This window comes from Protopterus annectens, chromosome 5.part0, assembly GCF_019279795.1.
Source record: "Protopterus annectens isolate FY-2018-M chromosome 5.part0, PAN1.0, whole genome shotgun sequence".
NCBI classification, from domain to species: domain Eukaryota; kingdom Metazoa; phylum Chordata; order Ceratodontiformes; family Protopteridae; genus Protopterus; species Protopterus annectens.
The window spans coordinates 1,616,316,271-1,616,343,474 of NC_056735.1; the positions used below are offsets into that span (position 1 = coordinate 1,616,316,271).

The 27,204-nt window shown below is 43.6% G+C and overlaps 1 protein-coding gene across 3 annotated transcripts in view; it reads left to right on the plus strand.

The window, feature by feature from the left end:
- Positions 1-27,204, plus strand: part of TBC1D23 (TBC1 domain family member 23) — a 1,834,851-nt gene that overhangs the window by 1,224,911 nt on the left and 582,736 nt on the right. The gene's annotated exons all lie outside the window — the stretch shown is intronic.

Consider the following 27,204-nt stretch of genomic DNA (forward strand, 5'->3'; position numbering starts at 1 on the left):
GATGTTAGCAGAAGGTAAGTTAGTTTGAGGATAGATAGATGTTAGATTGGCTATGGTATCAGTGAAGTAGGAGTTAGAGTGAAGCTATTTCTGTGGGTATTTTATGTGGGTCTGGGCAAGGATTACTACTAGAACCTGGATTTAATAAGGTATTGCTAGAGTGCCAGAAATTTTTAGGGTTTTGCTTATGTTGGTTTTGTAGACTAATGCCGTGTTCATTTTTGTTTTTTAAGACTAGGCACTTTGCCTGGTTGCAGAGTTGTTTATATTGTGTAAGGTCAGCAGGAATTTCCAGGCTTTATCCCTGGCTGTCATGAGTTGTTTAATGAGTCTTTTAATCCAGCTGGCATGATTAGATTTTTACTCTCTTTTGTGTAAGAGGAGCAAAGTTGTTTAGGATTTTGAGGAGTGTTCAATTAAAGAACTGTACAGCCTCATCTAGGGGAAGAATCTTTAATATGTTCCATTTGATGCTTTGCAAAGTTTGGTTAAGAATGTTAGGGCAAAAATGGGAAAAGTCTCTAATTTGCTTATACTGATGTGTACTCAGTATTGCAGTATTTTCACATAGTATAAATGCAGTTAAGTGGTTGCTTATAGTATTAGAGGAGTACCAGCAGATGCTATTTTCTTTGGATCGGAGACCAAAATCCAGTGTAAGATTGAGCCATTATCATTATTTTTATTAGGTCTGGTTATATTGGTAATTAGTTTGGTGAAATTAAATAGATTGATATTGCAAGCAAAATGGTTGAGGGATATATCTAGCCAACTGACACTGACATCTCTCAGTATGATTGTTTCATTATTTTTCCTCTAAATTAGGGATGTTATTGCCAGGGGGGGATGTGTAATAATACTATACAAATGCTTTTGCAATTATCCATTTTCAGAAAGGAGACTAATATTTCGGCTGTGGAGAATTGTGGGATTGACTTTGTATATGGGACAATAATGAAGGTAGTTGGGCATATCAGAGAGACACCACCACCTTTTGTACGGGGTCAGTCTGCTCTAAGACAGGTGAAACCTGGGGATAAAAATTCGGTCTGTTTTATGTAGGGATTTAACCATGTTTCAGTTGTGGCAGTAATATCAGGTTTGTTGTGGGCTAACCAGGCGTGGAACTCTAGTATTTTATTTCTGATACTTTGAAGGTTAATGGTAGTAATGTTAGTGGATTTATAGGACTTAGTGGGTTTTAGATGGTAAGAGATGGGGCCTGAATTGGGATGTACATCCCCACATTGGGATAAGTTAGAGTTTGGGTGAGAGAGAGTAGTGGCTTCCAGTTTCTGTTTTGCTTTGAATAGATAATTTAAAGCAAAGATATTTTTGTGGCGGTGATGGAAGGGGAAGAATTTTTCTTTTGTGCGTAATATTAAGTTTGTTGTATAAATGCTAGATGATACTTCAAAGAAAGCTGAAATGAAACTATGGTTTTGCTGATAATGTGGCTGTGTGATATTTGGAAAATTAATGTTTGCTGTGGAGATGTAAGATATGAAAGGAGGTAAAAAGATAATGACGGTGAGGAGTCTGTTGTTGGAGATGACTGACATTGCAGGAAAGGAAGAAGGATGTATGTGTAAGGAATTTGTGGATGTTTTTTAACTAAGTGGAGTTGGGAGGAAAGAGAGGCAGGTGTTGGAGGTGAGGTGACTGAGGATTCAAATTAGTTGTGTGTGAAGTGAGTCAGAAGGAGTGATATGGAAATTTAGTAGGTAGGAAGTGATGTGTTGCAGTGTGATTGGTTGAGTGGAGGTGTTGGGAGAAGCTAAGGTAGAAAAAAAGTAATTGAAATGGGGGTGGGTGAGAATTGGGGTAGGGGAGTGGAGTGAGACCAAGCACAGCAAGGACAGACAGAGTGGGTAGAAACCAGGTATGCGAATTGCAGTCTGACAAAAACTATCTGTAAGGTAGGAGACCTTAGCGACTACAGTAGTACAGGTCTATGTGATATTGTAAGCTTGGGGAACTCTTGACTCTTAAAGTAGGGAGTTTGACAAAGCTAACCAGTAGAGAAAAATGAAGAATGAAGGGGATTACTTAAGGTGGTTTTAAAACAGAGGCTAAAGCTAAGTATAACTATTACAGGAGTTTACTAAGAGTAGTTTGGGAAAGGGCAGGCTAGCAAAAAGAAAGGGAGACCAGAATAGCAGAACGTCCCGGTGGTATGCTGTGCTTCACAAAGTCTCAAAAACAATTAAGTATTCTGTGTGTAGTTGACATACATTATTTTGTCTAAACAGCACATATCCCTAGGGAGCATCTGAGCAGGTTGGTGCAACAGCAGAGTGTTTTCACTGGCTGAAAGGTTTGGAGGATAGTGAATGTAATCAGCAGTTGGACATTAGATGGCCTGAACAGCATGGATCCCTAGGGAGCAGCCAGGCAGGTTGGTGCAACAGCAGAGTGTTTCCAATGAGTTCAAAGGTTTACAGGAATAGTGAGTGAAATCATTAGCTGGACTTCAGTGTAGCAGACGCATGCACACCACCAGTAACACTATACAGTGGATATAAAAATATACACACCCCTATTAAAATGCCACCACAAAAAATGAAACCACAATAAATCATTTCAACACTTTTCCAACCTTTAATGTGACCTATAACCTGTACAATTAAATTGAAAAGCAAACAAATCTGTTAGATGAAAAAATATAAAAAATAAAAAAATGTACAATAAGCTGGTTGCATAAGTGTGCACACCCTTAAACTAATACTTTGTTGAAGCACCTTTGGACTTTTTTATGGTATTATGATTGGGTATGAATTTACTCTTGCTAGAGGATTTTAGCATCAGGTACTTTCCTTTTCTTAGCTGTTGAAGTGAAAAAGCCTTAATGCTCACTTTATGTGACAACTGAAGGCTTTCCTCCCAGGATATTCTCAGCCAATCAGGTGTCACAGGAAGAGAGAAGGAGGGCAGTCCAAGCTTTTGAAAGCAGGGCAGCATTGGGTTAACTTTGCAGGTAACCCAAAATGCCACTGTAGCAGTGCAGAATTCAAATGCCCGCTGTTACAGGTAAGTAGGACTTGCACAGCTCTACTTTCATGTGCCTAAACTACATCTAGTGTGATTGTTGCTTTACAGTTCTCACTTTTATTCCCTAATTTCACATTGTTGCTGGTCTTCCTGGTCATCACGTTCTCCCAACACCTGGTCCAAGTGGAAGGTGTTTCTGATTCTTTTGTTCACCTTCTGGGCTTTTTTTTTCTGTCACTCAAACATTTTCTGTTGGACCAGTAGAAATGGTTTCACTGTCAAAGTGTCTTTGTGGGCTTTGTTATTGTCAGAAGACTGATAAGTAGAAGTCAGTTTGGCTCCTTATTGAACTGTTTGGACTCATAATGTTGAGTCCCAAAATGCTGAAAAAAAAAAGAAAATACAGGAGAACAGTTAATATCAAATCTAATCTTTGTCCTTTAAACTTTTTTTTGATGGGGCAACCCCCCCTCCAAACTGACATGTGCCACATCCGAGATGATGGTGATCTCTGAGTTGGTATATGTAAGTTTGGGTAATATGTGGAGACTTGTCCCCATATCAGGGGGTGCAGGTGTGCTTGCCCCCTGCAAAAACAAGTTTAAAGTACAAAAAGCAATGTTCTTTTGTTTTTATTTTCTGCATTTCAGGGCTCTGAATTATGAGTCACTGTATTTCAGTATTCAAAGATATGATGCATTTAATGCTTCTATACTTTTTTTCTTGATATGATTGTGACGACCGTGCCCTGGCTCAGCAATCAAGGAGCCTCAATCCTCACCACTAACACCAGGGAGGTCGTCTCCTTGAAGAGGAAAGGATAACTAATACACACAGTAAAGTACAATTTCCCTTAAGTGCACACAGAGATCACAGTCAGTCTGGGGCTGGTTGCTCCTTTGCTCACCAGGTCCCCAATAAGATTCGCCACTGGCACAGCTATAGGGTCCAGGTCTCAGCCTAGCTGGGCAAGCTAAAACCTCCAGCACCCTCTCTGTCCAACCAGTGCTTCATGTCCCTGCCAAGTAGCTGACACACCACACACACACTTTGAGAAGAGGTTGTACAACCACACAGACCCTCCTGGGAAAAGGCTGGCACAGGTTCTCCAGCTGTGCCCCTTTTACCCAGACCATGTGGTAGTAATTCCTGCCACCACCCAGCTAATATTATCAGGTACTAAAAGGCCCTTAAAAGGGTGTCCAATTATTACTGTGCAATATTATAATCCAATGGTAGTATGACTAACAGTCTAGGCTTAATTTGGAGTGGCTTAGACAGTAAAATATGTGAATATGTAATGTACTTTAGAAGTTAAATTATCTCTACATAAACTAGCCACAGGTAAAGGTTTTTAAATATTTAATAATAAATAATTAAAACACGAGACAGAACTACTAGAGTACAAGGCTACACAAGTTCAGAGATCACACAGAAACGTCAAACAATATCGTAGGAAAGATCTGATTTCAAAGAAAAATACTTAGTCTAGCTTTCTTTTAAGTTTAACTATTCCTAAGAGAAATCACAGTGCTATTATCTTACTTGCATACATAAAGAGCAAGCAGTGCTGGGTTAGATGTCCAAGATCAAAATGCTTACAGTCTCTCCCTGAACAATAGTTTTTAAACACTAACCAGCAGCTCTGCTGAGGCCCTCCCAAATTACATCATTTTGACACTTAGGTTTTCTCAGGCCACAAACTGCATTATTTAGCAAGCTACAACAATACAAGGCATTTCACATATACACTCTAGCAGAAACCAGAGCAATAAAGCACCTTCCGCATGCAAATTCTGGCCCTTAACTTTAAGCTTAAAACAATGGGCATGAAACCTTCATCCAGACCTACTGGAGCCAACTTGTAAAACATCAAAGAAATTCATAATATCTGTTCAATTTCAAAAGACACATTTGAAATGCTTGGCTTGGTTTTCCTTACAGCAGATGGCACTGTTGCAACAATCTTGAAGTTCACATTTTACAGTGTTTTCTTTCATTTAAAAACACAAGCCTGTATTTTACATTTGTTTATACAATTGATAGAATTATGTATCAAATTCTATTTGACTAGGCTGGCAGCCTTCGCTCATCTTCTTCCAGTCTTCACAATGATTAGTACATCAGAACAACTGAAGCTTCATGTACTGTTAAAAGACGTTCCACTAGAGCTGCAGCTTCTTATGGGGCTTTCTTCAAAGTTGTGGATTTTAGATCTATCCATGAACTAGCAACTTTGTCTTTCTGTTTACACATTCTGTAAACATTACAAAATGTATGTAATTTGTTGGATTAGAGCAGGGTTTGCTAGGTCTGTCCTTCAGTGTCTTATAGACCATAATGCTGCTCAGTCTTAGGTTCATATGTAGGTACTAGGCTATCGGCCCTAGGGCCTCTACAAGCTTATCCAAAAAGGTACCCTGGCTTTCGCCACCCAAGAAAATTGTTTTCCTCTGCCCCTGTCGAGCAGAGCCACAGAGGTGATCCCCAAGGTGAATTTCCTATTTCCCATCCAATAATCAAGATTTTTCTTGAAGAGTGCTAATGAGGAGCTTTGTTTGATATAGATAGGCAGTTTGTTCCAGAGTATGGGAAGTCTCTGGGACAGGAATCTATCCCCCAAGCATGTTCTGTGTATTGTGGTGACAAGGTTTAGGTCCCTAGAGCGTGTAGCTCAGAGGGATTGGGATTTCTGTAAGTGGAGCATGTCCAACAGCTCTGGGTTTGACATAGATTTATATGTTAGGCAGAGATGGCCACTGAGTAGGCGATATGCGACGGAGTAAAGCTGGAGTTTTTGAGACTGTCTGCATATGTCATCTGTTTGAGGCCAGTAATTCTCTTTGTGAGGTATTTCTGCAGCCTTTTCAGTTGTTGTAGTTGTCTTGTGAGGTGCATACCAAAAGGGGCACTGTACTCTATAATGGGTCTAATGAGTGACGAGTAGAAGGGAACAATGACCTCTTTTTTCTTGGATGAGAAACCTTTTTGTGTTGAGGTGTGCCACGTAGAAGGATTTCCAGACTACTGTGGCGATGTGATTATCAAAGGAGAGACTACTGTCCACCTGTGTCCCAAGGTCTCTTATCAAACTTTCGGTGTTAAGTAGACTACCACCTATGTGGTAGTTCATGGGTACAGTGTTTTTACCAAAAGGGATGACAATGCACTTTTTGGCATTGAGCTTGAGGCCATGGCTTTGACACCAGGCATCTGTCTCAGTGAGGCCCTTTTGTAGGCTGTCCACATTGTTAGGAGTTTCAATTATGGCTCATAGTTTGCAGTCATCTGTGAACTTTGTTAGCCAAAGACCTGCTGTGTTAGCCTGTACTTCAGAAAGTAGATACCAAACAGGAGAGGACCCAGGATTGAACTCTGTGGTACTCCACTTGTCACTGGTCTAAAGTCGGATTTGGAGTCTGTTACTTTCACAGTGTGGGTTCTGTCAGTGAGCCAGTTGGCAGCCCATCTTGTGACATAGGGATTTATACCTAGTTTAGTGAATTTATCTGTAATTCTGGAGTGGGGGATGGTGTCCAAAGCCTTGGCGATATCTAGATAGACTGTGTTAACCACCGTACCCTTGTCTATGGCTTTGGTGACTGCTTCAAAGAAGTCTATCAGGTTTAGGAGACATAATCTGCCTTTTACAAACCCGAACTGGGTGGGGTCCAGAGTTTGGAGATTACCAATGTCTTTTTCCACCCTTTCTTCATAGACCACTTTGAGAATAACCCGTCCATTAGAAATACTGCTACAGTGATCTAAAGAAGGACATAGTACAGTTGTGTAAGAACTTACCATAACCTTATATCATGTTGTTCGTGTTTCACTGTTGCAGTCATCACATTTGGGTTATCTGCCTGCAGGTAGCCCTCAGTCGGCCTGAATACCAAAGTCTTGGGATTTCTACGTCGGATGCTGTCACTTCTTCCATGATGTCAGGGGTATAAAACATGCAGCGAATGCCATTACACCAGTCTTTCTTGCCGTGCGGTGCCTGAAGCAGTACGCAAGTGCCGGTCAACCGCCTCCTGAAATTTTCATTTTTCGAGTTTCAGACCTGAAGTCTTCTAAAAGATAAGTACCCCGTTGGGGATCCTTTTTTCTTGCTCTAACCGATGTCAGAAAAATTTAATAATTGTCTTGCCTGTGGAAAGCAAATACCTCACAGAGATTTTCATTCTTACTGTGTCACCTGTTTAGGCTCAGACCATGACGTCCTTCGCTGTCAGTTTTATGCCTTGTTCAATGCCCGAACTATTTGTTGTCAGGCAATTTTTGTAGCTAAATTCTTTAGCTCTCGATCTCCGTACTCCGAAATGGCTTTGATAAGGCATCCGACTACTGATCTTCCAAAAAAACGCAAGGATAAAGACAGAGACAGACTGCATAGGTCCAAAACTTCAGACGATACTACCGTTAAGCTAGTCTCCAGTCCACTGGTACTCAGTGAGGTGGTTTCGCAGCCCCTGATACCCACTTCTACAGATTCGCAGGCCTCTACTGAGACCCATTCAGAGTCTGGTATGCCATGAGATGCTACTTCGACTATGGAACCTGCGGATGTCTCTACCTTGGATGGGTCTGGAGCCGCTGTAAAGGCACTGGCTTCTGAGGGTGTATTCAGGCCTTCCGATTTACGTATTAAACCAATGACTTCATTTCAAACCAAAAATACCGAATTTCTCAGGCCTAGAGTTAACTGATGACCAAAGTGCATTCTCAGGCCCACATGCCACAAAAACAAATGCGTAGAATGGCTGAAGACCTCATTACCTTAATTAAGGGAAGTCAGCCTTCCCCCTCAAAGAGACCAAGAACTGATTTTCCTTCTGATTCTTCTGATCAGGAATCTGATAACTGATCCTTCTAACTACCAGGAGATACCCTTATCTACCTATGAGGATTCTGATGCAGAGGATTCCATTCCCTCTGTTTCCCCTCCAGAAGATTTTTCTTTTGGTGAAACCCTGCATACCCTTAGAGAGCGTTTCCACTGGGAGAGCCAGGACTATTCTCAGTCCAAAAAGAGACTCAGGGAATTTTTAAACTTGCCTCAGCACAGGCCTCTAGCTATCCCTCCTGTTCTGGAAATTGTAGATGATGTCTTCTTGAAATCCAGCCTTACCCCTGATACTTTGCCTCCAGCTCCCAGGACATTTGACAGGTACTATTGAGTACCTGACACTCACAAATTCCCTTTTAAGAATCCTACTGCAGATCCAGAGATAATTTCCCAGGGACCTAGAGACATTAAGGCTACAAGTGCCAAAAATCCTACCCTTTTGGACAGGGATTCTAGGGCTTTACACAGATTGGGTAAGAAGGTATACACCTCTGCTACACTTGTCATTAGGGCCTTAAATTGCCAGTTTCATATGTTAAAGCATCAGCAGCATATTGTGGAGCTAATTAAACAGAAAGTGGTGTTGATTCCTGACTGTGCAGAACACAATGATTTACAAGAGTTAATGCATTCGCTAACCAAGTTGGTAAACATATTTTGCAATGTGGGTTTGATGCCTTAGAAGCATCTTGCGGCTGTCACTGGGTCTGTCCTTAGAAGGCATGCTTGGCTTAAGATACAAAACTTGCCAGATCATGTCAAAGCAAAATTACTGGATGCACCATTAAACCAAGAGCGTTTATTTGGGAGTAAAGCAGAAGAAGTCCTCAAAAGAATGGAGGAGAAAGCTAAATTTATGCAAACTGTTAAAGATTTCTTACAAGTACAGCCACCTAGATTCGGTAGGCATTGGCCTTCAAAAACCTGGTCTTTTCCAGTCCCTTCCAGGCCTTCTCTGTCCAAGCCCAGGGGCAGTAGACCACCAAGACTTCAGTCTCAGGTTATGCACAGATCTAAGCAATGGAGTGCTCCCATGTCCAAAACAAGGAGTAGTAAGCCACCGTCCTATGGCAAAATGGCACAATGACTTATCCTTACCTCTTCCAAGCCTTGCCCAAGTACTTGCACCTTTAGGAGGGAAACTTGCCCTGCATGCCAAAAACTAGGAATACATTACCCAAGACAGATGGATCTTAAACATTGTTTCCCAGGGATACAGATTCCACTTCCACTCGCTCCCAACCCTAAGCGGATGGCCAGACCTCCCCCCAAACCAGTGGGCAGAGGCCCAAAAGCAAGTACTTTCTCTCATCAGCATCGAGGCTATTCATCCTGTCCCAGCAGAACAAAGGGGACAAGGTTTTTATTCCAGACTGTTTCTGGTTCCCAGAAAAGAAAACTCTTGGCATCTGATCCTTGATCTGTCTTTTCTTAACTCCTTTCTGGTGGTTCCAAAATTCAAAATGCTAACTCTCCAACAGCTGCTTTATGCTAGCCAAGGACTCCTGGCTAGCAACCCCAGACTTAAAAGAAGCCTATCTGCACATCCCCATAAGGGAATCTTGCAGGAAATGCCTATGCTTCGGAGCAGGCTGTATGCACCATCAGTTCTGTGCACTTCCCTTTGGCTTATCTACTGCGCTCAGGGTATTCACAAAGTGCCTATCTCCAGCCATTGCATATTGCAGGCAGAAAAGCATTCAGATTTACCTATACTTGGACGATTGCCTGATTCAGGCAGACAGTCCGGACTTGCTACTACAGCACCTGGCATTTGTAAAGAGACTTCTAACTTCACTGGGGTACACCATCAACGAAAAGAAATCACAGCTGTTACCCAGCCTACAGATTGTATTCCTGGGCGCAAGCTTGAACACAACTTCCCAGATGGCATTCCTCACTCCAGAGAAACAAATTTATTTGACAGATTACTTTAATCTACTGGCCACCAAAACCCACCTATCTGCAAGAAAAACACTGCAAGCCCTGGGGTTCATGGCCTCTTGTATTTTATTAATTCCATATGCCAGACTGCATATGGGGAAATTTCAATGGTACCTAAAAAGTCTTTGGTGTCAACATTCTCTGGACCTGGAAACAATGTTTCCTATCATTCCTTGCTTAAGGACAGAGCTCCTTTGGTGGGCAGAGGCCTGCAACCACAACAAGGGACTCCCTTTCACTCTACCCCCTGCTGCCCAAACCCTAACAACAGACGCATCAGACTATGCATGGGGGGCTCACATGGCAGGGCAGTGCATTCAGGGCAAGTAGAACCCAAAGCAAATGCACCTGCATATCAATCAACAAGAAATGTTAGCTGTACAGAATGCTCTTGACAGCCTTCAAAGGCCTTATTCTTCCAGGGCAACTATTGGTAAAGACAGACAACGCCACAATTATGTGGTACATAAACAAGCAGAGGGAACCCATTCCTACCCACTCTGCAGATTAGCCATGGGTCTGTGGAACACAGCCTTGAGCAGCCAAGTGCACCTGCAAGCTCAGTTCCTGCCAAGTAAATTAAATTCACTGGCAGACGACTTAAGCAGAAATCTCATTTACCCACACGTGTGGAAACTGGAACCCAAAATATTCAAGCTTTTGAGGCACAGGTGGGGAACACCAGAGGTGGACATTTTTGCTTCCCCTCAGAACTATAAATTGAGCAAGTATTGCACCAGAACTCCCCACAGCCAAGCTTGGAAAGTGGCTGCCCTGTCCTTCACCTGGGAAAACCTATCAATCTATGCCTTTCTCCCTCTGTCCCTCCTTGCAAAGGTTCTACTAAAGATCAAACAGGACAAGCCAAGAACTATCCTGATTGCACCAGACTGGCCACGCCAGCACTGGTACCCTCTTTTGTGCAGCCTGACAGTGCTGCCACCATGACACCTGCCTCAGACTCCTTCCCTGCTTTGCCAGCAGGTGGGCCAGATTCTGCACCCTCTGCTACAGACTCTGAACCTAGCAGCCTGGCTCATCCTCTGAATTCTTCTCCAGAAACTCTCAGTAAGCAGATGCTGGATGTCATTCTTGAGGGAAGGAGGCCTAGTATGAGAAAATCCTATCGGAAAAGTGGAAAAGATACTGCTCCTGGAGCCAGTCTCAGGGAATGGACACAACTGTGCCCAGCTTACCTCATATACTACATTACTTAGCAGAAATGCTCCACAAAGGCCTATCCTTCTCTTCAGTTAAGATCCATGCCTCTGCCATCTCAGCTTATTATAATACTGAGCCACCCCTTTTTTTTTCATCCTCTGCTCATACAGTTCCTGAAAGGAGCCAAGAAGTTAAGACCCCCAGGAGAGCTCCCACTCCTGCCTGGGACCTTACCTTTGTATTGAAAAAGCTCTCACTTCTGCCCTTTGAACCTGCTGATACAGCTGAGTTAAGATTTCTCTCATGGAAAGCAGCTTTACTTCTAGCCATCACTTCAGCAAGAAGAGTGTCTGAATTGTAGGCCCTTATGGCCGTGGAACCCTTCAATCTGATATTGTTAATCCTGGTTCATTCCTTATGCATGGGGGGGGTATCGGTTCCGCGCTCGGAACAGAGCCGGCCATTTTCCAAGCTAGTGTCAGCTTCAAACTCTCAAGCTAAACTCTTACCCACAATCCCCCTCTTACCTCAGAATTCATTTGCAGCATTGCCATCTGGTCGTGTCAAGCTACTTCTCTTGAGCTAAGTACAGTCAATTGTTGTTTAATTGATTTATGAATTACTTTTCTGTCAGAAAAGTTGATCTTTTATTGTCTCTTACCCTATCGCATTTAGCATTCATAATTTCCTCAGGTTTTTTCTGTCTTTTACTTACCTATTTTACCGCAAGGTAATTTTCTCCTTACCATCGTTAGTAATCCTTTTCCCTTTCTCTTTCATACCTTTGGGTACTCTCTTGTACCATTGTTGGTACTTTTCTATTTGTTCCTATGGCAGATAAAAAGAGTAGTCCAGGGTTTAAGTGGTGTTCTGATTGTGGACACAGACTGCCTACTTCTGATGCACACTCTTTATGTGTTTATTGTTTGGGAGTTTCCCATTTATCTGTTGAACCACCTTGTACTATTTGTGAGAACTTTTCTAATAGAACTTTGTTAGAAAGGAAAAACAAGCTGATACTGAAGGGACTTCTAAAATCTCCCTTTTCAGAGGCTATTTCCGGGTCAGAGGTCCCAACCCCTCTTAAGGCCCATAAAAAAATGGATGTTTCTACTAAGGCCAAATCCTTGCCTTCGTCCCCGGCTGGGGACTCTCACCAACCAAAATCTAAAAAGGCTAAAATTTCAGCTCCGGAGCTCTCTGTCTGCCCCAGTGCTTTCGGTTCCCAGACCATCGGCACCGAGGCCTTCGGCTCCATTAGTGATTTCGGCTCCGTCCTCTCCTGCAGCCTTTTACATATCGGCACCGAGGGGATCCTCGGTTCAGACCATTACCACTGTATCGCCACAGACCTTGACCGCGTTGGCTCCGAGATCTTCCTCGGAACAGAGGTCTTTATTGTTGACTCCAGTTTTGTCGATTCCAGCTTTGGCACCGACAACCACTTTGGCACTGATCCCTGTGTCGGTGCAGACAATGACATCGGCACCGATGACTTCTTTGGTGCAGACTACAGTAGTTCAGTCTTTCTCGGCACCTTTGTCCTCGGTGCGGTCAGATGAGATGGGTACGGAGTCTGCCTCTTTTGTGGACAGACCTGTTTCCCCCTCAGTCTCTGTGAAGTCCACTAGAAGTCTTTCTGAACATGATGTGTTGCGTCTTGTGGACCAGGCATTCTTGGCCAGAGGTATTCCACCCCCCAGGAACTATCCTTCATTGGGAGGTGATCACCCATCTCCAAAGACACATTCTTATTCTCCTCTTTCATTGCCTTTGAAGTCCAGGGATATAGTACAGTCTTCCCCTTCTGCGGTTCCCTTTATGGATCTCACTAAGGAACCGCAGTTGCCTTCATGGCAGGAAAGTTTTGCTACGACCCAGGATGTCAGCTGTGACACGCATAGCTTGCTGCTCCACAGCCATCCAGGGACTCCGAGTCTGCAGGCTGAGCCACTTAGGGGAGGAGTGCCCCCTGCCCTAGACATACACTCCTGTCCGGGTGTACCAGCCTTTCAACTTGTGGAGAAGGCTTTCGCTGCGCTTGCCATACCGTACTGTCTATACCTCCGCCCTCCTCTGGTACACTGGTTTCACAAGTCGCGCCTAGTGGACACCGGGTGCAAGGGCCTCAGGACATATTCCCTCAGGAATCCCCTTTTCTGTTGTCTTCCCCAGCTTCTCCCGCTGAGGAGGTCCACCGGAAAAGTTTGTGTAAGAGGAAACACATGGACTCCACAGAGGTGTCCCTCACTGAAGACACAGATTTTGATGAGGGGGAAGGATACCCTCGGTCACCCTCTGAGGTTTCCTTTGGCGATATCCTTGAAGTCCTGAAACAGAGAGGTAACTGGCAGCCCTCTAATCTGACCCTTGAGGAATCTGTGTTCCTGCAGGCTTTTCGTGCCCGCCCCCTACCTCCTGGGTTACTCCACCTGCCGATGAACTTGTCAAGTTCATCGTGCAGCATGCTTGGAAGGCCCCTGATACTGTTGAAGCTATTCCCCGGAGGCCAGATAAGATCTTGTCCCCACCTGCTTCAGATCCCCATTGGTCCAAAGGTCTTCCTGTAGATGCTTTGGTGGTGGTGGCCACAACAAAAAAGGATCTGGCAGAAGAAGAAAGCCAGACTGTCCATCCGCCTAACAGAGAGTCCCGGGCTCTGGACAGAATAGGGAAGCGCACTTTTGCTTCAGCGACCTTTGCTATCAGGTCCCTGAATTATATGGCACATTTTACCAGGCTTCAAAGGGATCTGGTTTCTGAGCTCTCTGAAACCTTGGCTGGTGCAGTGTCTGATGAGGTCCGTGATAAAGTGGCCTCTCAGCTGGCCACCATTGAGTCTATATCTAACTCCTCTATGCGATTGATATCTCACGCATCAGAAGGAACAGCTAGAATGGCGGGTTCAGCTGCGGTCTTGAGACGACACACCTGGATGTGCTTGTGCAACTTCGCTGAACCTTTTAAGTCTTCCTTTCTTAATGCCCCCATTGAGCCCTCCTCGTTGTTTGGGCCCAAAGTTAAAAGCACACTGGCCAGATGTGAACAAGACGGTAAGACCCTTTCTGCCGTAGGTGTCCGTTATTCTTCTCCTCAACGTGCTTTCTCCCGAAACCAAAAGAGTGGGAAGATATGGTTCAAAAAATCTCAGGGTCCTTTCTGTGACACACAGGCCGAGTTCTCCCCCAGAGGCAGAGGGGAAAACTCACAGGGAAGATGCTCCTTTTGAGGCAGAGGAGGACCGTGTAACCAGGGTTCCAGGGATTCTTTCCCTAGTCAATCCTACCAGCGCTCCTGAAGAGTGGCCCAACTCCTTTCCTCTGGAGGTGGTTGAGGGACGTTTCTTCTTGTACCCTTCTGCCTGGCTAACCATCACCACCGATTCTTGGGTACAAAGGATCATAACCAGAGGTTATCATATCCCCTTCTATTTTTGTCCCATCCCTTAAAAAAAATCTTCCCGGCGTTCCACTGAGTCAAAGGGAAGAAGCAGCACTAGAGATAGAAAAGCTGCTAAGAAAAAGAGTAATCCAAATAGTCCCTCCAGACCAGATAGGGTCCGGATTCTACTCAAGACAATTTTTGGTGCCAAAGAAAACTTTGGACTGGAGACCAGTTTTGGATCTCAGTGTATTGAACAAGTTTGTGAGAGTTCAAAAATTCCGGATGGTTACTATACAGTCTTATCCTCCTGCTTTTGGAAAAAGATGATTGGATGTGCTCTGTAGATCTTCAAGATGCGTACTACCACATAAAGGTGGACAAGCCATCAAGAAGATTTCTGCGCTTCCGTGATGGAGCCAGCCACTATCAGTTCAGGGTACTGCCCTTTGGACTCTCTACAGCCCCCACAGTGTTCACAAAGTGCATGGCAGTTGTCACAGCTCACTTGCGAATTCAAGGATTCCAGATGTTTCCATACCTAGACGACTGGCTCATTTCTGCCCCCACCAGAAATCTACTGGAAAAAGTCCTGGCATACTCTCTCCTCGCTGCTCAAAGGCTAGGCATAACCATAAACTGGCAGAAATCCAATCTCACCGCATCTCAGTCGACAGAATTCATAGGGGTTATATTGGACACAAAAAAAACTGCAGAGCTGCTATTCCAGAGCACAAAATTTTAAGGATAAAGCAACAACTAATTCCAATCCTTTCAAAGGAAAAATCCACGGCTCACTTGGTTCTACAGCTGTTGGGTTCCATGGCAGCCTCCATCAGCATTGTTCCCCTGGCCAGATTTCACATGAGGCTTCTACAATGGCTACTGCTCACCCAATTGTATCCTTTTCAGCATTGTCTTTCAGTCATGATTCGAGTAACCCACAGGTGCAAACAGGATTTAAATTGGTGGATGACACACAATCTCTCACAATGGTCTCGCCCCTTTCCCCCCCCCAGAAACCCAAGGCCACAGTGACCACGGACGCCTCCCTGATGGGGTGGGAGGAGCTATGTCAGGGACAGACAGTCCAAGGCCCTTGGTCCCAAATGGAGGCCCATCTGCATTTAAATGTTCTAGAGCTGAGGGTGGTGCTTCTGGCGTTGCAAGCATTCCATCCCCTGCTGCCCTCTGGGACAAGTGCGATTCAACCAGACAACATGGCGGTGGTCTGGTACATCAACAAGCAAGGTGGAACCAAATCTTACCCCCTTTGTCGAGAGGCCATGAGGATATGGCAATGGGCGATTGCTACCAACCATTTCCTTCTAGCAATGCTCATTCCCATGGATTCTCCATCCAATCCTGGAGTTGATCTCTCACCCACAGAACTTGATTCACCCCAACCTGAACAGCCTGAAGCTAACGGCTTGGCTACTCCAATTCCCTTGATTGCCAGGCAGAATGATCTTTCTTTACCAGTACGTGATATTCTCATTGCTTTTCATAAGTCTTCCACTAGAATTACTTATCTGTGCAAGTGGAAAAGATTTACCTGTTGGCTGAAAGATAAACAAGTAGACCCCTTTTCAGCACCAGTGTCGATAATACTAGACTATCTGGCCGATCTCTTTCAATCGGGTCTGTCGGCCTCTACCATTAGAGTTCATTTGGCTGCAATTTCTAATTTTCATGAGGGTGTCCAAGATTCCTCTCTTATGTCCCATAAATTGTGCAAGACATTCATAAAAGGTGTGAATCATCTGAAGCCACTTTTAGAGAACCTATTCAGCCATGGGATTTATCATTAGTTCTACAAGCTCTGACAATGGCACCTTTTGAACCAGCCTCTTCTTGCGATCTCAAGTATTTGTCATGGAAAACCTTGTTTTTGATCACTATTACTTCTGCCAGCCGTATTTCTGAACTTCAAGCTTTATGTATCAAGACTCCATACTTGATTTTTCATAGAGATAGAGTGTCTCAGAACTAATCCGTCATTTCTGCCTAAAGTGATCTCTGAAATGTCCATTAATCAAGCCATTGAATTGCCAGTTTTCTTTCCCAATCATTCAAACAGAGGAGAGTATTGCCTACATACCCTAGATATACACAAGCAAATCCGTTTTTACTTAAACAGGACTAAACCCTTTCGTAAATCTGACCAGTTATTTTTGGCCTTTGCTGGATCAAGATTAGGATCGGCTGTTGCTAAGGTCACATTAGCTAGATGGTTGAAGGACTGTGTGACCTTTATGTAATATCTCGTTGCCTACTACAGTGAAAGCTCACTCAACAAGGTCAGTGGCAACTTCTGCTGCCTTCCATGCTAGAGCTTCTTTATATGACATCTGTGCAGCTGCAACTTGGGCTACGCCTCACACCTTCATCAGTCATTACAAATTGGATTTAGCCTCCAGGGGAAGAGCATCTTTCAGTTCTATGGTGCTCAGGAATGTCCTCCCATGATAACCTCCCAGGAATAGAGGTAGCTGGGGACTCTGTCCCATGTGTAAGGAATGAACGAGGATTAACAATATCAGATAAAGAAGTTATGTCTTACCATAAAGTTCCATCTGTATTGTTGATCCTCATTCAGTCATTACGACCCTCCCTCCTTCCCCCTCCTGTGGTTTCTAGTGGATCTCACCATCCAGTTCTCTTAGGTTATTTGACCACAGGTAGCCTATACCTTCTTTAACTTGCAAACTCAATCTAAGGTAATAGCTCGAGAGTTTGAAGCTGACGCGAGCTTGGAAAATGGCCGGCTCGGTTCCGATGCCCCCTCCCCCCATGCGTAATGACTGAACGAGGATCAACAATACAGATGGAACGTTACGGTAAGACATAACTTCTTTTCATCTTCCATGTGGACAGGGTCTCCCTCAGGACAAACCCATCATTTATGCCTAAGGTGGTATCTAGTGTGGCTTTAAAACAATGCATTCATTTGCCTACTTTTTCCCCTAATCCTCAGAATAAAGGGGAAAGGATCCTGCACTCCCTGGACATGCACAGGCAGCTCAGGATCTATCTGGACAGGACTAAGCCTTTCAGAAAATCAAATCTGACCAGCGGCTAGTCAGCTTTGCTGTATTGGCAGAGAAGACAAGGCCATTTCAAAGCAAACCATTTCTAAATGGATAGCAGACTGCATCCCATTTCTGCTACAAGCACCATGGGAAACCTACCCCACAGGGGATCAGAACACATTCCACTAGGGTTACGTCAACCTCTACAGCATTCCTCACGGGAGTTGGTTCCATCTGCCGCAACCTTGTTGGAGGCTGGCATGGAACTGGTTTCTCTCATGTCCTCTGAGGGTTTGCAGATGTCCACAGCAGACATGGAGGGGGAGAACCATGGCTGATTGTATCTGAGGGGCATTGATGGATTCCTCAGATCTTGGTTAGGGAGGAAATTCTGGTAACCTGACTGAATTAAGGCAAGGTGCTGAACCACTGAGGTTTGTTAAAGCCGGTGTCCCCCTTAAGAAGAGACAGAAAACTAAGCACATTTCTTCCACTTCCAAAGATCCTCAGAAGGAGTGGCAGGATTTTATTCAGGGCTTGCTTAATGCTCTGATGGCTTTGCGAACACCACAGGGGGTTCTGGTTCCTGGCTCTCCTTGGTCCTGTACCCCTAACAGATCTAGAGAACCTAAGTCAACTGTTGACGAATCAGAATCAGATGAGGATTCCTTGGCCAGCTCCTCCCAAATGCCATCACTTTTGGACTATGACTTTGAGGGGGGGGGTCTTTAAGTCCTGACTCCCCATGGTTCACATGATGGAGCATTTTAAGTAGGACTGCTCCCAATTTTCCCATATCAAGAAAAGACTTTAGGAGTTGTTACAGGTGGAGTTCCCTAACCATTCTGCTGCTCCCTGTTTTGGCTGCTTTGTTGGATACTTTCTTCATCTGCTTCTTTGACTCCTGAGTCCCAACCTCTTGCCCGTATGAAGTCTGATTGTTTTTATAAGGTGCCTGAGGATTTCAAGTTTCTTTATAAGGGTCCTCCTTTTGACCATGCTGTGGTGTCTCTCTCTACTGATAAGCCTTCTCAGCATTTGCCTTCTTCTAAGCTTCTTTGCTCAGACTGGAACAGTCGGACTATGAAGAGGCTGGGGAAGAAGGTCTAGACTTCATACTATAAACTGTCAAACAAACATGACCAGGCATACTTTACTGTTTTGTCTCAGCTTGGAGGCATTCTGTCGTACTTTCCTGATTATGAGGCAAAGTCCACTGCTCGCTTTTTGTTGAAATCTATATCTCATGTGGCTCATCATTCCTTTAAGTGTACTTACAGTGCTGCTGATGTCTCCTCGCTGCACTTTTCGTTAAAATCTCCTGCTCTTTCTTTGGTGGAATCCACATCTTGTGTGGTTTGTCACTCTATTAAGTGTACTTAACAATGTTAATGATGTCTCCTCAAGAACTGCTCCTTCAAGCTGTTACGAGATGCTATTCCTGGCTGTGTCATTAAACTTTGCCTGATGACATTAAAGCTAAGTTTCTTGATGCTCCTTTAGATAATCAGAATCTCTTTGGCACTCCAGTGGAGCATTTATTTTAAGACTTTCAGGATCAAGGTAAGGTCATGAAGGACCTTAAATAGGTTTTTGTCTCCCAGTTAAAACAGGTTTTTGTCTCTCTCATTCCTAAGTTTCTGAGGAATTATACTGCTAAAACTGTCTGTTTGTAGACAGCCTTGTCAGCCTTCCAAAGGTAAGAAAGTCCCCAGGTGTTTTTTCTGACAAACCAACTAAGAAGCCTAGACCTCAAAAAAACTTGCTTTCGGGACAAATATGCCTCCATCTGACATTCTGCCTTCACTTGCCCTTGGCCAGGTTCTGTTGTTTCTCAGGCTTTCTCTGTCACTCCCTGTTTAACAACAGATTACTTTGGACTCTTAGGTTCTTTCAGTCATCCGTCAAGCCTGATTCATAGCTTGGAAGTCCCCCCCCCCCCACTTTGGGCATTCCTCATCCACTTTCAGATCAAATTCCCCATTTTCAGGGGTGCTGCAAGGTTTACTGGATAAGGGCACTATTCATCCCATCCCAGAGGCCGTAAGGTTACAGGGTTTTATTCCAGGATGTTTCTTGTCCCCAGAAAGGAGGGATCCTGGAGGTCTGTTCTAGACCTTTTTACTACTTTCCTCAAGGTACCCAGCTTCAGGATTCTTTCCCTCCAGACACTGATTCTCCTCTTGCTTCCTCAAGCTTTTCTTGTTTCCCTGGATCTGAAGGACACTTGTCTTCATATTCCCGTTCACCCTCTGTTCAGGAAGTATTTGTTTCTCTGTTGTTGTTTCATTTTCAGTTCTCTGCTTTACCCTTTGGTCTTTACACAGCCCCAAAGGTATTCACCCAAGTGTGTGGCTTCAGTCATAGCTTTTTGCAGACTTCAAGGAGTACAGATCTTTCCTTATCTGGACAATCTGCTCTTTCAAGCTCCCTCTCCTGCCAAGCTCTTGCAAGACCTGCAAGTTACCAGGCTTTTTTTTGCACTATCTGGGTTTCACTGTCAGTTTCCAGAAGTCTGTCATGTCCCACTCTCAGGATCACATCTTCTGGGATGCAGGATCCAAACTATTCCAATGGTAGCCTGTCTGCCTGCTTCCAGGGTTCTGTCCCTAACAACCTACTTCCAGTCTTTTCTTACTCTGTCCCATGCCTCTCACGGAATTTCTAAGGTTTCTGGTATTCATGGCCTGAACCATCCCCATGCTCCCTTTTGCAAAACTTCATTTGAGGAGGTTTCATTGGTACCTGCAGTCTTTGAGGCTTCAGCATTGCCATCCTCTGGAGTTTCCAGTTTCCTTACTTCCATGTGTAAAACTCAAGCTTCAGTGATGGATTCTTTAACTCTTTCTCAAGTCAGGGATCACTTTCCAGCCTCTGGTTCCATCTCAGGAGCACTTTCTGACACTTCCGATCAGAGGTGGGGAGCTGCATTCCGGCAATAGGAGGGTTTAGGGTCTCTTTCCCCCCATCAGCAGCTGGATCACATCAACTTCAAAGAGATGTGGGCCCTTATCTTGGCTCGCCAGGCCTTCCACTTCCTTTGGTTCCCAAGCCCTCTAAGGATCTGTACAGACAACCACCACAGTCATGTGGTACATCAGCAAGCGGGGGGGGGGGGGGGGCACAAGGTCTTATCTTCTTTGCAGACTAGCCCTTCAGGCCTGGGATCTAACAGTAAAAATGCATTTTTTTTTCAGGCAGTTTACATTCCTTCAGAACAAAACCTGGTGGAGCACTCTCTCAGCTGTCCAGAGCACAACCTTCACAAATGGATGTTTCACAGTGAAATGTTTCTGGATATACTTCATTGGTGGGGTATCCCTCAAGTGGATCTCTTTGCCTTCCTTCTGAACAGACAGTTTCCTTGCTTCTGTTCGAGAACACCAAGTTCTCTGGCTTGGAGGGTAGACAGCATGTCTTTTTCATGGAAGGAGATGCTGTTTTATGGTTTTCTCCCTCTTCCTCTTCTTTTCAGGGTCCTAAATAAGATCAAACAGGAGTATCCAGAAATCTTGTTGGTAACTCCCTTTTGACGCAGTCAACAATGGTTTCCCCTTGTTTTTCATCTGTCCAGAAGAAATCATCACAAGTTACCTCACTAGATGAACCTTCTCACACAAGACAAGGGGTCTCCTCTTCACTCTCATCTGTCCACTGTTTATTTGACACTTTGGGTGACAAGGTTTTAATCCCCTTTCAGCATCATTTATCTAAGGACATGCTTAAGGTTCTGCAGGAGGCCAGGAAACTCCATACCAGAAAATTGTTTATGTCCAAAAGGAAGTTATTTTCTGGTTGGTGTTTTAAGCTTCACCAGGATCCCTTTTCATTGGGGGGGGGGGGGGGGCTTTGATTCTGTTTTACTTGTTACTTGTATGAATTGCTCTATGGTGGCTTAGAGTATTCTTCTATCAAAGCTCACTTGCCAGCAATCGATGCTGGTTTGCCTTTGAACCCTCCATTGTACTTTCATTTTGAGATTAAACAATTCCTGAAAGGTGTCCTACATATAAGGTCCCCAAGAAAGCCCATCACTCCTTTTTGGAAAATTAATTTTGTTTTAATTTTGAGAAATTAATCTGGGCTCCCATTGAACCTGCTGCTGCGGCTTTTTTGCAACATTGCACCTTGAAGACTGCTTTATTGGTTGCCCTCACTTCCAGTGGGGGAGTCCCTGAACTCCAAGCCTTGATGGCAGGTTCCCCTTTTTTGATTTTTCATAGGGTCAGGGTGTGTCTGCATACTAATCCTTTTTTTATGCCCAAAGTGGTCGATGAATTGTCCCTTAATTAGTCTATACAACTACTTTCTCTGTAGTCTGCTAGTGAGAGGGTTGTGTTCACCTTGGATCTTCACAGACATCTCCGGTATTATAAAATACAAGACAAAAGCTGTACATAAATCTGAGCAGCTATTTGTTTCTTTTCATGCCAGGACATTGGGTTTGGCAGTTTCTAAGCAAACCATCTCCTCCTGGATTTTGAAAGCCATTTTTTTGTTATTAGATTCATGGCAAACAGCATTCTGCCTCTGATAGGGCCCATTCTGTAAGGGTTTAGACAGCAGCTCCATCCTTGAAGCTGCTACTTGGTCTTCTGTACACACCTTCACTAAACATTACAAGTTGGATGTCATTTCCACAGCTAGGGTGTGTTTTGCCAAGATGATTCTTCATGAGTTTGTGGAAAGGTCCTCTTTGCCTTTCTCCTCCCTTTCCTTACAGTAGTTTTTTGTATTCATCTGTAGGTTATGAATACTGCAGCAGTGAAATGGAAGGACATAGTACAGTTGTGTAAAATCTTACCATAATAGTATATGTCCTTCCCTTCAGTGTTGCCGGATTCAGACCCTCCCGCCTTTTCCCTTTTTCTCCCTTGTATCTGTTGGGAACATCTGTCTGGCCAAGGAGTCATTGCCTTTCTCCTTAGACATCATTTTCTTTGGATGTACATGTTCTCCTTTCTCCTGGGGTAGTTCTAGTTCTCCTGGGACACTTCAATTCTGAGTTTAGAGCATCTGTACATTATCTTTATGCTTTACGCTGACGCAGATAGCATACGTGTGACATACAATGCAAAGACTTCAGTATAATCCCCAGACATAGGTTATGAATACTGCAACAGTGATAGGAAGGGCATCTACAGGTATGGTAAGATTTTACACAACTGTACTATGTCTGACTAATTGCTGTTGTGTATCACGTCCCTCCATCCTTTCCACCCTTTCTTTTTTTGGGCTCAGTTCAATTCCTGTTTTTTCCTTGTACGTATGTAGTTGCCTCTACTTCTGCTCTAGTTTTTTGGTCTGGGGCAAAAAAGTCCTGAGGTAATCCATGCCTGTATATCACTTATGTACCTCTTGCCTCCTTTGGGATGAGGTCATAAGTCAGATTTATGGCATAAGAGAAGGACTCCTAGGTTTTAATATATTGGCCGGATGTACAGCTGTCCTTGGCAGGATATCCCATCTGTTGGTAATATTACAACAGTAATCAGTCAGATATCTACTATTATGATAATTAAATAAAGTTTAAAGTCCTTTCTCTTGATAATACAACTACTGAAGTCACTTCTCAAAGCAAACTATTTGGGGTGATAGTGGATGATAATCTTACATTCGAACTGCATGTACAAAATTGCATAAGAACAACTCATCAAAAACGTAGGGATGCTTTTTAGAGCCAAAAACTCTCACTGTTGCAACTAAAACTGTACTTGCCACTACTTATCTTCACCCCACATTCCCATCCTTGCTAATCTCTAGGCTTCACAAAAATTAAAACTTGAACAATGCTGTAACAAACTTGTTAAATTTCATGCACTTTTCAGAACCCACCACTGTATAGCACTGAAAAGTCTAAATTGGTTAGAACTGCCATATCAACTAATATATACTCAACTTCTTACCACCTATTAAATTATCCAGCATCCATCTGCCTGTCCAGCACTATAACTATGTTACCAGTTGGTTGTTGTGATCCAGTGACCAATAACTCCTGTCTATAAACCTAGGAAGCCTGCTGGGCTTTGTCTGGACTAGTACAAGATTGCCAAGTCCTGGAACTCCTTACCTGTATCCACCAGGTCTGTAGTCTCCTTCCCATCTTTCAAAACCATGCTGAAAGACTTCCTAGCTAATATCTGGTTCTGTTCTTGCTCAGAACCAGGATAAACTCCATCCCTTAATTTCAACAAGTACTTTTTTCATTCTTTATACATGCTTACTCTTCCTTCTTCACTTAACTTCCTTACTGCTAACTAATTCCCTTCCCTGACTTTCTTTCTAAATATACCACAAGCCTGTTTTTCCCTCATTTTGTATTGCAGTTCCTATTTGTATTAGGCTAAGTTACATTTAACTTCTCTAGAAACTGTCTAAAATTTCTCTAAATAGCAAATGATTGTCATATACTTTGTTTCAGTTCTTAACCAATGTTTTATACCATGTCTAATTTGTTATAATTATTTACACTGCAGATGTTTTGTTTTATTTCTGAAGATTGTAATGTTATTTAAATGTTTTGTAATAATTTGGAGCTTTTCTCCCTGGGCTTCCACTGAAAATGGGCTCCTACCCATTCAGACTTTCCCAGTAATCAAGAGTCAGTAAATAAATACAAGTTCTTACCTAACTTTCCTGCCACTTAATTCTGGAAAGCTGGAAACAGCAGCAGTGGCTTTCTGTCATACTAAACTTAATTTTTGTAATAGTAAGCTTAAAAATGAGATGCCCCTGTAAAGACCAACTGCAGAAAAAGCCAGACAACTGTGCAGTAATTCTAAAATAGAAGGATTTAGCATATTTTCAGCATTCCGATCATATTTGCTGCATTCTGTTGATTGTACTCCTGCTCTATGTACACATCTTGTATATGACTATTGTAAATATTTTTTTTCTTGTTTTTATTTATTTATTTATTTACATTTATTGACCGGGAGTGTCCGACTGGATGTAGGTCCATTTTCAGCGGAGACCCGGGGAGAAAAGCTCCACAGTTAAAATAAATAGACATTAGTTACATTGGATTACATGGGCGGCCACGGTGGTGCAGTGGTTAGCATTGTTGTCTCACAGCAAGAGATTCTCTGGTTCGATCCTCGGCTGGGGTGCCTTCTGTGTGGAGTCTGCATGTCCTCCCTGTGGTTGCGTGGGTTTCCTCCAGGTGCTCCGGTTTCCTCCCACATCCCAAAGACATGCTGTAGGTGAATTGGACACTCCAAATTGGCCCTAGGTGTGAGTATGTGCGTGTGTGTGCCTTCAGTGGAAGGTTGGGCACCGGGCTGGTAACTCAACACCGTAAAACTCCACTGCCAATCATGAGCGGACAGGTGATCCACTGTGGTGACCCCTAACCGGGAAAAGCCGACAGAAGAAGAAGTTACATTGGATTACATAGCGATTAAAAATTTTACATAGCAATCACTTACAACATATTTACAGATGAAGAACATAGCACATCAGTAGACAACTAGAATCGTTATCCGTGAAGTACATAACAGACATTTGCAAATGTTACAATAAGAAGTTCCTGCTGTATAATAAGTACTAGGCTTATGAGCATCTGAGCTTGCTATAATCAAGGTAGTCAGTGGAGTGGAAAGAAAGGTAGTGGTTGGATGGGGTTTGTGATATTAGAGTGGGAGTTGCAAGGGCATAGCCAGCATGTTTTTAGGTGCGCTTTTAGTAAAGTTTTGAAGTGGGTGAATGATGGTACGGAGGTAATTGTTGGTGGGAGGGAGTTCCATAATTTGGCTATGGTGCAAGAGAATAGTGCTTCACCAGCAGAGTTGTTGGCTTTGGTGATCTGCAAGTGATTTTTGTTGCTGGATCTTAGTGGTCTGGTGGTGCAATAGGGTTGGAGTAGATTCTGGAGGGATGGGACATTTAGTGGATGGTTTACTAGTTTGTGGGCGAGTGAGAGTTGATACCATTGATGGAGGTGAGGGAGTTCAAGCTGGCCCAGTTCAGCAAGTGAGAGACAGTGGTGACTACGGTAGGATGCCCCTGTGGCGAATTTGGCGATTTTGTTGTAGCAGGTCTCTAGCTTGTTTAGATCGCATTGCCTTAGGTTGGTATATAGGTATATATTGGAGAGGCATAAAGTAGGGTGGAGATAAGGTGGGAATTTGCTATTGAAATCTTTGCTGCTTTGGTGAGAAGTTGCTTATTTCTGTATAACGCTGCTAATTTTTTCTGGACTTTTTTATGGTCATGGGTATGTGAATGCCAAATTTTAGAGTATTGTCTATTTCCACTCCTAGCAATTTGGTGTGTTCAGTTGGGTAGATAGTGGTGTTGTCTTTGCTGTGATGTTAGAGTGAGAGTTGTTTGGAGTATGTTTGGTGGGTTGGAAGATGAGTAGTTTAGTTTTGTTTGGGTTGAGTATTAACTGGGCATCGGATTACCAAGTTTCAACAGAGGAAAAGGCTTCCTGTGTGACTTTTTGCAGTTTGGGTAGGGACTGGGCTGAGCAGATGATGGTCGAGTCATCTGCGTATTGTATGAGTGTGCCATGTTTGGTGGCAGAGGCTAGATTATTGGTGAAAACAGAGAAGAGTAGGGGTCCAAGGATGGATCCTTGGGGAACCCCTATGGAGACAGGTAGTTGGGGAGATATGTCATTCTGCCATACAATGGATTGTTGGCGGTCAGACAGGTAACTCTGAAACCAGTTGGTGACTGATTGAGAGAAGGATAGGTTATTGAGGACAGAGATGAGTTTTTTGTGTGGGACCATGTCAAATGCTTTAGAAAGGTCTAGGAAAGTAGCAGAGGAGAGATAGCCATTGTTTTTATGCTGAAGGATAGTGTTAGTAAAGAAGAGTAAGGCAGTGGTGGTGCTATGGTTTGGTCGGAAACCATGCTGAGTATTGGAAAGAAGGTTGTTAGTAAGGAGGTAGTCTGAGACCTGAGAGTGCATGCATCTCTCTAGTATTTTGGAGAGTGGAGAGAGAATAGCTATGAGGCAGTAATTGGTTAGTTCTGTGGAGGGTCCGCCTTTGTGGAGGGGAATTGTGTGTGATACTTTCCACAGTGTGGGAACGCAACTTTCTGACAGAGATCGGTTAATCAAGATGGATACTGGGTAGGCCAGAGCATCAGCTGCGATTTGTAAGTATTCACTTGGGAGGTTGTCTGCTGCTAATTTGGTGGGCTTAAGTTTAGTTAAGAGTTTTTTTATGTTGGATGTAGGTACAGGAGAAAAAGAGAAGGCAGTGGGGAGATTACTAGTTGAAGGTGTGGGTTGGAGGGGGGTTGTGTTGTTTAGCTAGTGATAGTATGGTTTGTGTGAAGTGTGTGTTGAATGATGTAGCAATATTTTCTGAGGAGTGAGGGATGTTAGGAGGAGGGGTACTGACTTTACGTGGGTGGAGGATGGAGTTTATGGAGGACCAGAATTGTTTGGGGCTGTGTTGGGAGGAGTCTAGTGCAGACTGGTAGTATTGGAATTTGTCCTGTTTTATTAGCTTTTTGACTCTATTGCGTAGTTCTAGGAATTTCTGTCTAGTTGAGGGGGTTTTGGTTTTGCACCAGTGCTCCCAGGCTTTATCCCTGTTTTTCATTTCTGACTTAGTGGTTTTCTGTAGCCATGGGGAGAGTTGTGCTTTGGTTCTGGAAAGCCTTATGGGGGCATGGTAATTAAGGATGCTCAGGAAGGTAGTATTAAAAAATTCAACTGCGTCATCAAGACTGAGGTACTTTAGAGGATGCCAGTTACATTCTTTGAGGGATGAGATGAATGTGAGTGGGTTAAAGTTTAGTTTTTTACGTATTTGACGGTAGATGACAGGTTTAGCTTGGTATATGTATTTTTTGAGTAGCAATGTTGGGGAGTGATCACTGAGG